Source organism: Schistocerca nitens, chromosome 1 (assembly GCF_023898315.1).
Source record: "Schistocerca nitens isolate TAMUIC-IGC-003100 chromosome 1, iqSchNite1.1, whole genome shotgun sequence".
Classification (NCBI taxonomy): domain Eukaryota; kingdom Metazoa; phylum Arthropoda; class Insecta; order Orthoptera; family Acrididae; genus Schistocerca; species Schistocerca nitens.
Window position 1 is genome coordinate 741,280,388 of NC_064614.1, and position 17,160 is coordinate 741,297,547.

Sequence of the window (17,160 nt, forward strand, 5' to 3'; positions counted from 1 at the left end):
TTGTATTCGCTGTCTGCGCCCACTTCGAACTTCTAAACGAACTACATAAAATATTGTTGCCTATTCAGGAACAGTGTTAGTTCCGTGAGAATAGAACAACTGGTTTTCAAACTCCATGAAGTTAAACGATATACACTCTCGTCTTATACCAAAATATCTATTCATTAAATTTTTGCAAACTTGCGATACTGTGAGTGTTCTGCTTCATACCTGATTAGCTCTACCTCTGCCTGTGTTAAACTGATTAACGAAGTGATTTCTTCAGCAACATCACGTAACGACCCGTAAGTCATTGTGAGCTTACGTACAATGACAGAAACGAGAGTTTTAAGTATCTGGGTATACAATAAAAGTGATAACCAAGAGAATTTTCTTCACCAGAAGAAATTGAGGTACCGAATGAAGCGCACTTCCTGATCACAAGAAATTGCCACGAATCTGGAGAATAAGTGCCATCTCCCAATGTCGATTGCCTCCGTAGCCGAATGAAGCCGGCAAGAGGACTCAGCCTGAGTAAAGTTTGCATCGATAGGGTGCCCGCAGAACTGCTTACGAAGAATTGGGAATATATAGAACGAAAAATAAACGAAAATAAAAAAGTCTGAGCCGCTGCCTTCGGTGCGGAAGGACCCAGGTTCGATTCCCGGTACTTACACAAATTTTTGCTGTGGTAGAGACGTGTGAAAAGGGGCCCACAGAGACTCTTGAGGCCAAATAAGCAGCTGCTAGATAGTTGTTCCGGACCTAGGGATAAATTATCACCTGAGGGGTAAAATGAAATTTTCTGAAGAGTAAAACCAAAATCGATTCATTGATGATTTAGTGACCACTCAAAACGGTTTTTTAAAATGTAAACACTATTGTGGTACACTCTAATATGTAACGGAGCACCATCATCTGTCATTTGACATTCACTGCTGGATAAAAGCCTCCTCTAGATATTTTCATGAAATGTGACTTTGAGCGATACGAATCCCTGCGGTTCCTGATTATTTCCTATTGCCATCTATCTACCTACCTACCTACCTACCTTCCGTTAATTTTTCTCAGTCTTCGATTATTTCTTGGAATCCCATGAAAAGTTACTTTGCCGATGTACCATCCACCTTCCTGGGTGCAGTCCATTCCACGTGCACCTTTTTCTGTATCTACCACAATCCCGTCTTCGACTCTAGTCTGTTCCCCAAGCCGTTTATTTGTTTTCTTGTCTTTCCCAGTAATATGCATCGTGCACCTCTCCATTTGTCGCTGAGTATTCCTCGAAGTCTGAATGGTTTTCACTTTAGAGGCCAGGGCTCACTGTAAAGAGTGATGAGCACTCGAGATCGTTTTAATTTTTCTGTTTATTTCTTTTATCGTCCATCCGGTGCTAGAAGTTATCACTCGTTGACATTAATAAATCTAACAGCAACTATTTTCTGATGTGAGAAAGTGGCAAGTAAATATCTGGGCTCTAAGATCAAACACTGTACTGACGGAATATTTTCAGACAGTGAAATTCGTTCGAAAGCACTATTTCTTGACCTCAGAAAGGCAACGCACTCCATACAGATTTCCCTGAAACGGAATAGATCCCAATTTAGCGGAATTCCGATGATTAGTAGTGGATTGGTGGATAAAAGCTATTATTATTGGAAGTACTCTTTAAGAAAACCGATTCCGTTCGCAGCATACGGGTGTGAACGTACACCTGCGACTACGGTGGCAACAGAAACAAAAGCGAAGAACTGAATTAACATTATTTCTTGGTGCAGTGGAAAACGTAGAGAACATGGTAGTTTCAGTTGTTTGAACTTTAGCTAAGAAGTGAACATAATTTGTCGTTTTGAAAGACGGGCGTTAATTATTTACAATTTAATGTTTGATTAGGTCCCAAACTTTGTTCTGCGCATTGGATATCATCTGCTCTCGTTCAGGGGTAACGGTCTCAAAACGTTGGGAACGACTGTGCTAGAATAAAGAAGCAGAGATATCGCTAGGATTCGTCTACTGGAAGTAATGGCTGGAGGGATTTGCGACGTGCTGATCACGTGTTTCACGATCATAGGTCGCTTCTCATACTGCCCTACAAGTAGGATTCGGCCAGTCAAATGGTTCAAATGGCTCTGAGCACTATGCGACTTAACTTCTGCGGTCATCAGTCGCCTAGAACTTAGAACTACTTAAACCGAACTAAGGACATCACACACATCCATGCCCGAGGCAGGATTCGAACCTGCGACCGTAGCAGCAGTGCGGTTCCGGACTGAGGCGCCTAGAACCGCTCGGGCACAACGGCCGGCCAAAATGAAGTTCATTACCAAGTTTCAACGGTCAAATGTGTGTGAAATCTTATGGAACTTAACTGCTAAGGTCATCAGTCCCTAAGCTTACACACAAAAATGAAGTCTGTAATACACTTCTGTGGTTGTACTTACTTGACTGATCATTGCGTGAATTAAAAGTCTGGAAGGTAAACATGTCAATGAAAGTTTACAGTGTACCTGTAGCTACAACTTTGTAATCATGAACAGAGGACACGTGCAGTGCTTGTTACTACTCAGATAACGCTTGTTAGAATACTTCAAGGAAAACTTCACCTTGTGATGATAATTTGACCGTTGAAGCCACGCGGGATTAGCCGAGCGGTCTCAGACGCTGCAGTCATGGACTGTGCGGCTGGTCCCGGCGGAGGTTCGAGTCCTCCCTCGGGCATGTGTGTGTGTGTTTGTCCTTAGGATAATTTAGGTTAAGTAGTGTGTAAGCTTAGGGACTGATGACCTTAGCAGTTAAGTCCCATAAGATTTCACGTACATTTGACCGTTGAAACTTGGTAATGAACTTTATTTTGGCCGGCCGCTGTGGACGAGCGGTTCTAGGCGCCTCAGTCCGGAACCGCGCTGCTGCTACTGTCGTGGGTTCGAATCCTGCATCGATCATGGATGTGTGTGCTGTCCTTAGTTAGGTTTAAGTAGTTCTAAGTCTAGAAGACTGATGACCTCATATGTTAAGTCCCATAGTGCTCAGAGCCATTTTAATTTGAACTTTATTTTAAAGTGACGTACCGTTGTTTCGCGCGCTTGTGAATTGTCACAAGAGACGCTGCAGACAGTAAAGTCCGCTTCATACGACCGACTTTGTGACCATTACAGAGTTCTCGTGCTGGGTGCGTGTCACGTAGCTGCGTGAAAAACCAGCCCGCAATTACGTCGCAAGCCGTTCAGTGACTGCAATGATAAAATGATTGTCCTCACTGTCGGGTTCTGAAATTTTGAGTACGCTATGAACTGCACACGCGCAGGAACAGAGTGCCGAGACGTCGTCTGATAACGTCTTTTTGGTTTTCTTCATCTTTATTTTATTGCTTGCTTCCCACTAGGCGGTAGGCTGAAAAAGTTGCAAGAGGACTTTACTGTTTTTGTTAAGTGTTCGCCCACGAAGGAGCCGAAATACCAGAAAGCAAAATGTTATTCAAATTTCACAACAGCTAAACAAAGAAAAAGCCTACATTGTGCACAAATAAGTATACAGCTAAAAAACATAATTCAATGAAGTGGTTTCAGGAGTAAAAAGGTCAGCTCTATTGAAGGACAACAATAGTTTTGGATTGTGTTAGCTGTTACGCATTTAGAAAGGAGAAGACACGAATTGTACAGCGAAAAGACGCTATATACCGCCTTCTGTATATTTTGTGTGTTTGTACGGATATGTTTCCTAGAACGCTTGAATGATGTTTTGAAATGTTTGGACGACACTTTTCTTATTCTTTCCGTTCTCTGCAGTGTGGAGAATTTACCATACGACCTTCGTGAAGCCCTCACAGCCTCACTTTCAGTACTCAAGAAGTACATTTCACAAAGACAGCACTCTGAGCACACGCAATTTAAGAGTAGACAGGTAAATAAAAGTGACCACTCGAGACAAGAAAATCTCTGTACTTGAATAAAAGTATCTTAAGCGTGCAGGCAGTTTACTACCGCTGTTTGGGAACATTATATCAACCACAACTGAGCACTTGCTTTTAGCACGTGTGTGGTGGCACAGATGTAGTCAAGCCCGACGTATATTAAGAACCCTTCGATATCGATGGGTATCGTCCACTTCATTTACAAAAAATTATAGCCTTGTGTAAATTCCATTATGCGTAAATGATGTACTCTATGAACTACCGCTTTCATTCAACGTGAATAGAATAATTTTGAAGCTAACTGAGAAGAAACATGAACTTTGTTGCATTTACAAAGGAAAAAATGTGTAAAGTCATTTCAAATATTCCATAAATGATTTAGATTCTTTGTACACAACTGTGATCTCTCTGATCTCTTTCGCTTGTCGGGTAGACTCTGAGAAAATCAGACTTGTTTGTGCAGTCATGGCAAATATTTGGAAATTTGTAGCCCATGTGAGCACGTGGAAATTATATTATCATGGAAGTTGACTGCTTGTTGTGAACCAGATGTTTGAGTGTTCAAAAAATGCAGAAGCTAAAACCAATGAACTTTTATTATCTAGTAATTAAAGTCACCCATTGAGCTATTACGACTTTGGAAGTTCCAGATTTCTTTGTACAGGGAAAATTGGAGACAACCATCATAACCGGAAGAAGTCATGAAGCCAACACACAATCAGGAAAGTACGAGATTTGTAATTTAGTATCTGAGTACCTGTCGTTGCCCAGATATGCATTTATTCCAGCGTTCTATTATTTTTTTTAGCCGGCTGGAGTAGGCGAGCGGTTCTAGCGCTACAGTCTGGAACCGCGCGACCGTTACGGTCGCAGGTTCGAATCCTGCCTCGGGCATGGGTGTGTGTGATGTCATTAGGTTAGTTAGGTTTAAGTAGTTCTAAGTTCTAGGGGACTGATGACCTCAGAAGTTAAGTCCCATAGTGCTCAGAGGCATTTGAACCATTTTTTTTTCTATTATTTTTCTTTCCTTCTGTCTCTGTCCATTCCCTCCTCACCTTCTCTCTGTCCATCTCCTTCACCCCCTTTCATCTCTTCCTCCCTCTCTTTCTGTCCATCTCTTCCTTCCCCTCTCTCTGTCCACCTCATCATCCCCCATCTCTGTCCATCTCCTCCTCCAGCTATCTCTGTCCATCTCATAATCCGCGCTCTCTATGTCCAGCTCATATCCCCCACTTTCTCTCGCCATCTCTTCCTGCCCCCTCACTCTCCGCCTCCTCTACCTCCCACTCTTTGTCCACTTCATTCTCCCCTCTGTCTCTGTCGATCTTCCCTCATTCTCTCTACCCACCTCACCCCCTCTCTGTCATTCCCCTCCTTCCCCTGTCCATCTCCTCCTCCTCCTCGCTCTCTCTGTCCATCTGCTCCTCTTCCATTTCTCTGACCACGTCCTCCTCACCCTCCTCTCTACCCATCATCTCCTCCGCCCAATCTGTGCTCATCTCCTCCTTCTACTTGTCTGTGTCTCCATATCCTCCTCCCCCAACCTTCTCTATTAATCACCCCAACAGGGGGTTGGTGGTTCTTACCCCACAGTACTCTTTTACAGATAGCAAGCAACCAAGTTTTGTTGAAATCGATCCAGGGGTTTACGAGGACCCCCTTTACCTGCAGTTTTACAGGTGTACGCACGTCACATATATTTCACACGTTTTAACGTATTTAACAGGCAAATTTTACACATATTTCACGTGAGTCTCTAACGATTTTGTCCCTGCAGTTTCGTTTTCACGCAGCTCATTGTTTGTCACGTCTTGGTTTCTTAAGTACGTGTTATATAATGACGTAATTTTGCAGGTACATTCAGTGTCATATGGATAATGTCTGCGAAATGTGTTGTGAATAGATATGTAGTAAAGAAGTAACAAATTAAAACGTCACGACTGATGCGGCAGTTCTACTGCACGAACAGCGAAAATGTAGCAAGCGATAAACTTCTTCCCTTTAATTATTTTGTACGGTGTTTAACGAGAAAAAAACTTTGAGAAACCTTTGAGGCTATGTGTAAAGTTTGTTGCAAGTCGCTAAATGCTCTCTTTCTGAAATACTGGATGAGTAAAATGTGGGTATTTGCGCGTCGTGAGCTACACTTCCTTTTGGCGCCGAACTCTTTGATAGGCACTTATTTCAAGACGGTAAGTGATATATGTACCAAAGTTTGGTTGAAATCGATACAGTAGTTCATGAGAAAGTGTGGAACACACACACATACATATACATGCATAAATACGTACATTTTTGTAATATGTCTGGGTTAATGTGGGAATGACTATTTTCAGTTTTACGAAAAAATGACTAATCTCTAGACCGTTGGTACGTCACTGGAATTGTCATCCTTTCGGAAGCAGCACATCACAACAGCTAGCCAGTTTCCTGCAGCTAAAATAGCGACAGCGCGCCTCCCGCATGGTCCCACCTAGACAGGGCAGGGAAAGCGTGTCTGCTGCCCGGACGGCTGTCGCCTGATCGTTTTTCCACTCGATCTGCGCCGCCTATTAAAACCTTCCCACTGTCCGCCCGTACAGCAGTGACGCAACTGTGGGCAGCAAAGTGGAAATCGTAGCAGCAGCGGGACCTTCAGACAACCTGGCTCCCCACTGCGCAAGCGATTCTGTCGTCACTAAGCGGACTTGTGCCGAACCTGCAGTTCTGCACACATTACCGTCGTCATCCACATCGCACTAAATCCAGTATGCTAATTATGGACCCTTTATGAGAAAATGGTGTAAGCAAACTCCAAATCCTTTGCAGCACAGCGCGTCCTAAGATGTTCCTTATCATGAATTCGCCTGCTAACGGGAACGAAAAAGTCTACAGGAAGATCAAGGCCCTGAAAGGCTATGTTTCAGCTAATTAACAACTGAAATCCAGGAAGAGATTCGGCAGATCCACGGCACACACCAGCATCCCTAGAGAGTCGTAACCTGGAGAAAGAAAGCTGCACTTCCAATAAAATATGGAGTACTAATTGGACAGCCACATGACGACCTGAGTGAGCTGCTTGTAATAGCTGACAGTTAAAACAACAATCTACTCGAGTTGAGTTCTATGTTGGCTTTCGGAATTTGTCCATACAATCATCTTGTAACTGGTTTTATTATTTTTTAACATTTCAAACTTTTTTGTATTGTATCTGTGTACAGATTTTGTAATGGATGTAGTATTGGAAGAAGTTCCTTTGGATACAAGGATGCACATTTATTTTCCAGCGTGGCGGACCCCCTGCGCGTTCTAGGTGTCAAGTGACATGATCTGAACCTAATATTCTCCGGAAGATGGATCGGGAGATATAATCAAATTTCTTCGCCACAAGGGTACCTGGACCGTACCGCTTTAGATATTTGTCTATGGTGATAGCTGAAAGGTGAATTCTACAAATAAAAAGTAAACACAAAAGACAGATTGATCGTTTAAGTTATGAACAATGCCACCTTCATAAAAGAACATCGAGACGATCTCACAAAATCTGCGCGCGGTGTCGTTAAGAGAATTCGAGAGGGCACTGAATCGGAGGTGGAATTTATTAAAATCAGTTTTGAGCGTAATTATTTACCTTTGGTTAAGACTTTTTGGAAATATTTGTTTGGGTTACATTCTAAAAGCTGTATCTATGTAACCAATAAAATTTGGACCCAAGTTATATAGATTGCTTTATTCGAATTCATCTACACTACCACCACCTAAAGTATTTATTATTGCTCCAGAAACAGTCTTATAATTCTACAACAGTTATTCAACAACGAAGTTACTTATCTTTATCGATCCAGTAGACTATGTTGTACTGCTAAACAAATTCACAATATTACCTTTCTGTTTTATGTAGGCCCTTTTAGTCTTAGTCTGCATTTAACACAGGGTGTAAGTCTATCTATAATACGGGAACGAATAGTTTTTTTGTCCTTCTAAAGGTATTACGTATACTGAAGGTATGGTAATAGTTTTAGTGGTGTAATAGCTCAGTTACCTTTAGTGAGATGTTCGCATTGATTAAGAAAACACAGTAGTTTATGTGGTGCTTCATCTTTAGTAGCTAAGAACGTTTGGAGACTAACTCTAAGTTAATGGCCAAATTATCTAAGATTATTATTAAGTATTTTTATATTCTCTGTATTCCAGCCATGTTTATACAATATCTAGAAGTTTCTTTCTTTGGTATTATTGAAACGAGACACGAAACTGACTAAAACCGCATCTGGAATTAATTATACCTACGCCATAACATGGAGGGGAGCATTTACGGCCGTCCAGCGCTGTTCAGTGCTAGGCTTCAGAACGGAAGCCAAATCTCAATGGCAGCTGCGGCTTAGTAGAGGGACTGCGTACAACAGTTTAAAACTAGGGAGCCTTCCAAGTTCAACATTTTGTTTTCAATGGAAACCACAATAATGTTTTCCGCTGAGACACTGAACCATTCATGAAACACCTGAGAGGACTTCATTTCTTGGTAACCCATTACAAAAACAATTCAAATTATAAACCAAACTGATAGGGTAAAGGCACTTTACTTCCATTAGGAAAAATGCCCAATATATGACTGTACCACTTGTCATGTGTTCACGGCTGCTTTGATGGAACACGAGTAGATCTGTAGAACTGCTGTAGGCTACCGTCAACTGTCGCAAGTAAATATGGACTGCGGCAGTTTCCTTACTGTAGTACCTTTGGACACTTTAGCTCGTAACCACTTTACCTGTACGTTTGGTGTCTTGCATACTCATTGCGCGTTGTCTCATTTCGATCACTTTGGTCGCTTATGCGGTCAGTGTCTTACTAGATTCCTCTTGAAACAGGAAGCGGTGAACTGTCTAGAAACTCAGTGAGGATATATAAAGAGCCACGTAACCTACGAGACACTTTTGCTATACATACTTATCCTCCGCTCCGTTGCTTAAAAGTAAACCGTATTTATAGTAAAACTTAAATCGTCAAAGCCGCGCGGAGTAGCCGTCAAAGTTTAATTCAGGTTTTATTCTAAAATTGTTGATTTGTAACGTGGAACAGAGGGACATGAAAAAAATGCAAATTTATCACATAGCGCTAGAAAATGTGGTTTCATCACGAAAAACGTAAACTTAAAAAGATGCAAAACAAAAAAGGATCAAACATCACTTCAGTATTTCGTCGAGCTTATATAAAACATGTTTCTGTTACTGCTAAACAACTTTTGCACTTATCAGTAGTAAAAGGGAGCTTCTGCCTTTGATCATGATCAACAACGTACTATTGAGTACAAAATAACAACAATAATTATATAGATTTTTTATGATTGTGCATCTAAACTGTACTTTCATCAAAAGTACTTACTTTATTTACATAAGAGCGCATAAGATACGTGCACAACTAATTTTATTACTTATAAAATGCAATTTATAGTATGTAAGGATATGAAATACACAATAGACTAAATGATAATTAAATCAAGACTCTAACCTGCGACAGGCGTTGATATACATCAACGGGGACGGTTGAAAAGTGTGCCCTGACCGGGACTCGAACCCGGGATCTCCTGCTTACATGGCAGACGCTGTATCCATCTTTCTTTATTGTTCCCATTTTACTCGATTTTGTTCGTTGCGGATGTCCCATGACACCCGTTCAAGTTCAGTGCTGAGCCGTTGACTGAGTTTTATTATTATTATTATTATTATTATTATTATTATTATTAATACAGAGGGCAGCTAATCCCCTGACCGAACACGCTGAGCTACCGTGCCGGCTTTTGCGTGTCAGACTTGCGCAGCGGCCATGCTAATCTTCTCTGTATCGTTCCAATTTTAGTATATGTACCGCCGAAGCGAGTACGAAATGATGATGAAGGACACACAACACCCAGTCATCTCGAGGCAATAACATAAATCAGAATGTATGAAGATGGTATTTGTTCTTTCGGACATGTCCGAAAGAACAGACACCATCTTAATACAACAGACTAACGTTGAACGAAGTACGGCTTTCGTTATATTCAAAACAAACAAACCAAAAACAAAAATAAATCTTCGGTTCCCAGTTGCTCTCTCACATTTTAATTTATGATCCTTTCCCTACAAATGCTACCAATACTACCGGTAATCCTAACATTTACCACGTCATACATGTGCTGTATCAAAACTACAGAACCGCAGTTTTGGTACAGCGCAGCTCTACACACGATATTTAGTGAACTGCAGACGTGGCATTTCATGAACTGTATCCCAAGACGGCACGAGAAAAATTTGCTGGCAGACAAACAGCCGTGGCTGGTGCAGGTTATCCACCACTGGCGTGTGCCTGCAGACAATACGCGAGGACTGGGGTTCCGTTACACTTGCAGGGAATCTCTGAATATTTATGATCATCCGTCGCACTTCTCACGCGCCTCATATACCCTAACGGGTTGTTGTTGTTGCTGCCGCCGCCGCCGCCGCCACCGCAGGAGTGAATCGAGGTGAGTCATTGTTTGACGCCCAGGGAAGCGGAGCGAAGTACAGGGCGGCACTTTCCTCCGACGCTCAGGATGGACTCGGTGCTTATCAGCAGACGACCGCTACACCGTTTAGGTTGTTCCCGTCATGGGAGAGTGCAGTCCGAACGATACACCTCATTATACGCTTTCCATTGGTGACGCGACAGCTGGGTTTTTCGTACGCGTGCCCGATCCAACGGTAGTCACTTGCGAATATTAGGTTAGACCATAAAGCCCCAGCGTTTTCCGTAAGTTTAATAAACACAACAGATACACATAAAAGACACTTCAGTCATCAATAATATATTATCCCCCACTACTTACAACAATCTGCCAAAGTTGGGTTAACTTTTCGATTCCGCGCCTGTAGAAATCACGTGATTTTCAGGCAAAGAACTATCGAGCCATGTACGGAACGCATTTTCATGCGAAAAGTAAGTTCCCTGGAGTTTGTTCGATAGAGAACGGAAAAGATGAAAACGTCAGAGCGCAAGATCAGATGAATATGGCTGGTGCGGAATGATTTCCCAACCCCATTCCTGTGTAGTGTTTTTTGTCAGAGTGGCAGAGTCCGAACGGGCGTTATCGTGGAATAGCATCACTTCACCCTGTCTTCCTGGTCCTTGTTTTTGGGCTGCGTCTGCAAGACGTCGCAGTTGTTGACATTAAATGTCAGCAGTGTTGGTTACACCTCGGGGAAGCAATTCTTAACACACAACAACGTCACTGTTTCAACAGATGCATAACATCAGCTTTCGTGTCTCCGCGCAGGTCTTTACACGGGTAGCTGCTGTATTGTTTGGGCTTAAGCATTCTTTTCTTTTTTTATGTTAGCATAAAGACGAAATTTATCGACACATGATACGGTGGTGGTGGTGGTTAGTGTTTAACGTCCCGTCGACAACGAGGTCATTAGAGACGGAGCTTACGCTCGGGTTAGGGAAGGATTGGGAAGGAAATCGGCCGTGCCCTTTCAAAGGAACCATCCCGGCATTTGCCTGAAGCGATTTAGGGAAATCACGGAAAACCTAAATCAGGATGGCTGGAGACGGGATTGAACCGTCGTCCTCCCGAATGCGAGTCCAGTGTGCTAACCACTGCGCCACCTCGCTCGGTGACACATGATACGAATTGTCGGTACTGTCCAAGAGCCAACTGATGACGCGCAAGGAGAGATGCACATATGGCCACCCGCCGATTTTCGTGATTTTGGCTTAGAGCATGCAGTACTCATAAACTCGATTTTTGGACCTTCCCCACTGCATACAAATGGCACACGATGGTGGAGTGATCACAGTTCTTCACATTTGCCAGTTCTCGAGTACACTGACGTGAATCACTGTGCATTAATGCGTCTAAGCGACCTCCATCAGACCCGGGAGGTCGTCCTGAACGTGGAGAATCGCTAATGACAAATCGGGAGAAGCTCTGTCCCATCGCTCGTGCGCCGAATATAACACCACGTTCAAACGCGCTTAAATGTTGGTAACTTTCCTTTGTAGCAGCAGTAACCGATTTAACAACTACGCCAGACACTTGTTGTCTTATACAAGCGTTGCCGACCGCATCGCCTTCTTGTGCCTGTTTACATATCTCTGTATTTAAATACGCATGTCCGTACAAGTTTCTTTGGCGCTTCAGTGTAGGTTTCTGACAAAAAAAAAGCAAAGCTCGCCCAGAAGACATGGTCGTATCTCTATGTGACTTCGTACGTGTACACACGACCGACCAGTGCGCAAATTATTGGAGCTACACTTCTCTGTTAGAGGTACCATGTCACCAGAGTGTACTAGTGGTGTTCTTGTTTAGTTTTGTGACGAATCAAAGCAGGCTATGTTAAGGAAATGAACAGCGCATATGTTGAATGATGACTGTGAAAGACACGGAGCTGCTGCGTACTCCTGTGACGCAGTGTTACCAGCGCCTGACAGAGCCTGAAAGAAGCATCGTTGTACCGGGTGATCGAAAAGTCAGTATAAATTTGAAAACTGAATAAATCACGGAATAATGTAGATAGAGAGGTACAAATTGACACACATGCTTGAAATGACATGGGGTTTTATTAGAACCAAAAAAAAAAAAAATACAAACGTTCAAAAATGTCCGACAGATGGCGCTTCATCTGATCAGAATAGCAATAATTAGCATAACAAAGTAAGACAAAGCAAAGATGATGTTCTTTACAGGAAATGCTCAATATGTCTACCATCATTCCTCAATAATAGCTGTAGTCGAGGAATAATGTAGTGAACAGCACTGTGAAGCATGTCCGGAGTTACGGTGAGGCATTGGCGTCGGATGTTGTCTTTCAGCATCCCTAGAGATGTCTGTCGATCACGATACACTTGCGACTTCAGGTAACCCCAAAGCCAATAATCGCACGGACTGAGGTCTGGGGACCTGGGAGGTCAAGCATGACGAAAGTGGCGGCTGAGCACACGATCATCACCAAACGAAGCGCGCAAGAGATCTTTCACGCGTCTAGCAATTCTTTGTTTTTTTTGTTCTAATAAAACCCCATGTCATTCCAAGCATGTGTGTCAATTTTTATCTCTCTATCTACATTATTCCGTGGTTTATTAAGTTTTCAAATTTATACTGACTTTTTGATCGCCCGGTATGTCTCCATTTGTCCGGCTGGTCGAATTGTGCTATATGCAGATCTGTGACGCATTTGGGTGTGAGAGTGTTCTGATGTTGGACTGCAGAGGGCGGACCTACTCGTCGTGAAGGTTGCGGTCGACCACCTCTGACCACCACAAGGGAGGTGCGTTGTGCACTAAGCATACCGTAACCCCGTCCAATCCGCGCCTGCTACAAGAAAGTGTAGAATGGGTTCTCTCCAACTTTCTCCCATTGATCGGACAGTAGCAGTAGGCGCATTAGGAAATTATTCTAGCATGCCATAGACTGCCGTTAACTCCATGACGATAACAGCTGCGTTCGGGTTCTTAGCATTATCAGGAAGCATGGACTACCGATGAATGACGTTGCATCATGATCAGCGATGAAGAGCGGTTCTCTACTGCATCCGATAACCAACATCGGCGAATATGGCGGCGAGAAGGGGAGAAGTCCCATTCTTCCAGTGTTTTGGAGAGGCACAGCGGGGTTACTGATGGCAGATTCAAATGGCTCTGAGCACTATGGGACTCAACATCTATGGTCATCACAGGACATCACACAACACCCAGTCATCATGAGGCAGAGAAAATCCCTGACCCCGCCGGGAATCGAACTCGGGAACCCGGGCGCGGGAAGCGAGAACGCTACTGCACGACCACGAGCTGCGGACACTGATGGCAGAATCGAGTCGAGAGTCATCAGGTATCATTTTAGCTCACGGCTAGTAATTATTGAGGGAACTCTTGCGGTCGATCGATACGTCACGAATATCTCGCGTTCTCGTGTGCTAACTCTCATGCGAAAGTGCTGTGGTGCCATTTTTCAGCAGGAGAACGCTCATCTACACATGGCACGTTCCTCTATGAACTGTCTGCGTGATACTGAGATACTTCCGTGGCCGGATCTGTCCCGATAGAAAATGTGTGGGACAAGCTTTTACGTCAACTCCGTTTCCAGCGCCAGAATCCAGGATTTCATGGACGAGTTACAACAGCTGTGGAGCATCTTGCCTCAGGAGAGGAGATACCGCTTTATGACACGCTTCCCCACCGAATGAGTGTATGCATTCAAGGCAGCGAGTGTGCAACGCCATACTGATAAGTGGGCTCAGACTGCGAAGTTCTTAGTCAATTGCTCTCGATTTTGAAATAACTTAAACAACAACACATACCCCCTCAACCCGAAAAGTTTCATTTTGTTTCCTCCTCTCCTTCTGTGTGCTTCATTTTCCATGTCAGGGAGTGTATATAACTTTCCAAACGCCTCAGCTAACTCAGAATTAAAACTAAGATCCTAATAAATGCCAAGGAGGTGTACAAGTGACAAACTGTTTTTAACGGAAGTGACTTTTAGCTGCTTGAGTATCCGTATGGAGGCGTTTTCTTACATTTGTTACCCGTAGGTTAAATAAACACGTGCTTCGTCAACTCAAATGGGAATCCCTCGATGGGAGAAGACGTTCTTTTCGCCAAACTCTGTTGATAAATTTTGAGGGACTGGTATTTGCAACAGGTTACAGAATGATTAATGATTCCATTGCCACCAACGCATATCTCCGACTACAGTCCGTGAATGCAAGATAAGGGAGAATCATGGCTCCTGTGGAAGTGGACTGAGGTGAAAAGTCGTGGGATAGCGGTATGCACATATACAGATGGTGGCAGTACCGCGTACGCGAAGTATGAAAAGGGCTGAGCGTTGGCGGCGTTTCTTATGTATTCAGGTGATTCATTTCAAATGTTCCCGATGTGATAATTGTCGCACGGCGCGTATTAAGAGACCCTGGACGCGGAATGATACCTGGAGCTAAACGCATGTGACATTCCATTTCGGATATCGTTAGGGAATTAAACATTCCGAGATCCACAGTGCCAAGAGTGTACCGAGAATATCAAATTTCAGCCGTTATCTCTACCACGGACAACGCAGTGGCCGTCGTCCTTCACTTAACGACCAAGATCAGTACCTTTTGGGTAGAGTTGTCAATAGCAACAGACAAGTAAAATTCTATGAAATAGTCACTGAAATCAATGTAGGACACATAACGGACGTATCCTTTAGGACAGTGCGGCGAAATTTGACGTTAATGGGTTAATGAGAGCAGATGACCGACGCGAGTGCCTTTGCTAACAGTACATCGCCTGCAGCGCCTCTTCTGGGCTCGTGACGTATCGGTTGGACTTTCGACCACCGGATGATGATGTTTCGTTTGTGGGGTGCTCAACTGCGCGGTTATCAGCGCCCGTACAAATTCCCAAACTTTGCTCAGTCCAATCTCGCCACTTTCATGAATGATGATAAAATGATGAGGACAACACAAACACCCAGTCGTCTCGAGGCAAGTGAAAATCCCTGACCCCGCCGGGATTCGAACCCGGGATCCCGTGCTTGGGAAGCGAGAACGCGACCACAAGCTGCGGACTCGACCACCGGAAAACCGTGTTCAGGTCACATGAGTTCCGATTTCAAGGGGTAAGACTTGATGGTAGGGTTCGAGTATGGCGCAGACCCCACGGAGCCATAGACCTAAGATGTCAACAAGGTCCTGTGTAAGCTGGTGGCGGCTCCATAATGATGTGGGCTGTGTTTCTATGGAATGAACTCAGAACTCTGGCCAAAAGAACCGATCACTGACTGGAAACTGCTGTGTTCGGCTACTTGAAGATCATTTGCAGCCATCCGTGGACTTCATTTTTATGGATGACAATGCGCCATGGCACTGGGCCACAATTGTTCGCGACTGTTTTGAAGAACATTCCGGACGATTCGAGCGAATGATTTGGCCACCCAGTTTCCGCGGCATGAATTCCATGGAACATTTATGGGACATAATCGAGAGATTAGTTCGTACACAAAATCCTGCATCGATAACATTTTCGCAATTATCGACGGTTACAGAGAGGTAGCATGCCTCAGTATTTCCGAAGAGCTTCCAACGATTTCTTGAGTTGCTGCGCTACATTAAAGTAGTTTATATTTTTCATTGTTATTGCAGTTAAAATCTTAGGCATATACGGGGGCAAGTCTCACGTGGCTGGGGGAGAGCAAATGTGACACCTCATCTCAGAACCAAATAATGGCATATGGATGGTTCAGTAAGCAAAAATGTAAAGAATGAAGACGCTTTTTCTTCCAAAAGCATTTGTTATTTAATTTTGGGCAATGTACACTCTTCCAACGTCCCTGCCATTTCATTAACAGCCCTAAAAATTAGGAACTGCTGGGTTTGCTGGCTGAATGACGTAGGTCAAGTTTTCCAAATTTTGTAAACCGAAGAAAACATTTTGAAAATCAGAACTCTAAGTTGCGTGAAAATTTTGATGTCCCTTATTGGTGCTACAAATTACGACAGTATTTCCACTGAAAACTATATCTTCTAGATCTCGAGGCAGGTGACATTGCTGAGGTACATATTTCGGGCCACAAAACGGATGTCCCGAATATTTTTAGGAAAAAGATTCCAGAAAATATTACACTCAACAGTCACGATATTTTATATAATGGAAAAGTTAAAAGTGCTGTATAAACAAAAACATATTTTTCAATCTTCTCATTCCAGCTCTGTAATGTCTAGCCCGTCTGTTGGGTGGTTGGTGTGTAGTCCAACGTGAAACAATTTATCATTCTGCACGACGTATCTGTGGACTACTTACATTGCAACTATGAGTATGTATTTTGCAATTTTAAGTGGGAGGGAGTGCTTGCCGAAGTCATTTTACAGTTAAAGTGGTTCTGTTTTAGATATTAAACATTTTGTTCAGTATCCACAACATTCCATGTTTGCAGTATTGTTGTGAGATGTTTCATAAACGAAAGATTTATGTTTTGTACCGAAAAGTTTCACGCTTTGGGGACCATTAAAATTACTTAAGAAGTTTCCGGGAAGAAAGCTCTTCATACGTCATCTAAACTGAAAATCATTCCTTGAGTAACTTCAGACACAAAGTGTTTTTACTCGTCATCTCTACAACGCCAGTCTACTCACGCAGTGGATAATCTGTATCTAGTTTCTTTGCTCACATTTTTTCTGAGGCGTAATCACAGCTGCGACCGTGTCTGGAAACGTGTGAACTCCAGCAGCTTCCTCTTTCTTGCAACAAACTAACAAAACCGGCAGCTTCTCGTTTTGGGCATCAGAGCATTAGTGACT

At 43.3% G+C, this 17,160-nt stretch overlaps 1 protein-coding gene and 1 non-coding gene across 2 annotated transcripts in view; both read right to left on the reverse strand.

Annotated features, from left to right (window-relative positions):
• The window catches only part of LOC126260308 (uncharacterized), a 692,222-nt gene that overhangs the window by 469,785 nt on the left and 205,277 nt on the right, over positions 1-17,160 (reverse strand). The window lies entirely within an intron of this gene.
• On the reverse strand, positions 9,638-9,745 carry LOC126205400 (U6 spliceosomal RNA). Its single transcript, XR_007540568.1, has one exon. It is a non-coding gene; the product is annotated as a U6 spliceosomal RNA (small nuclear RNA).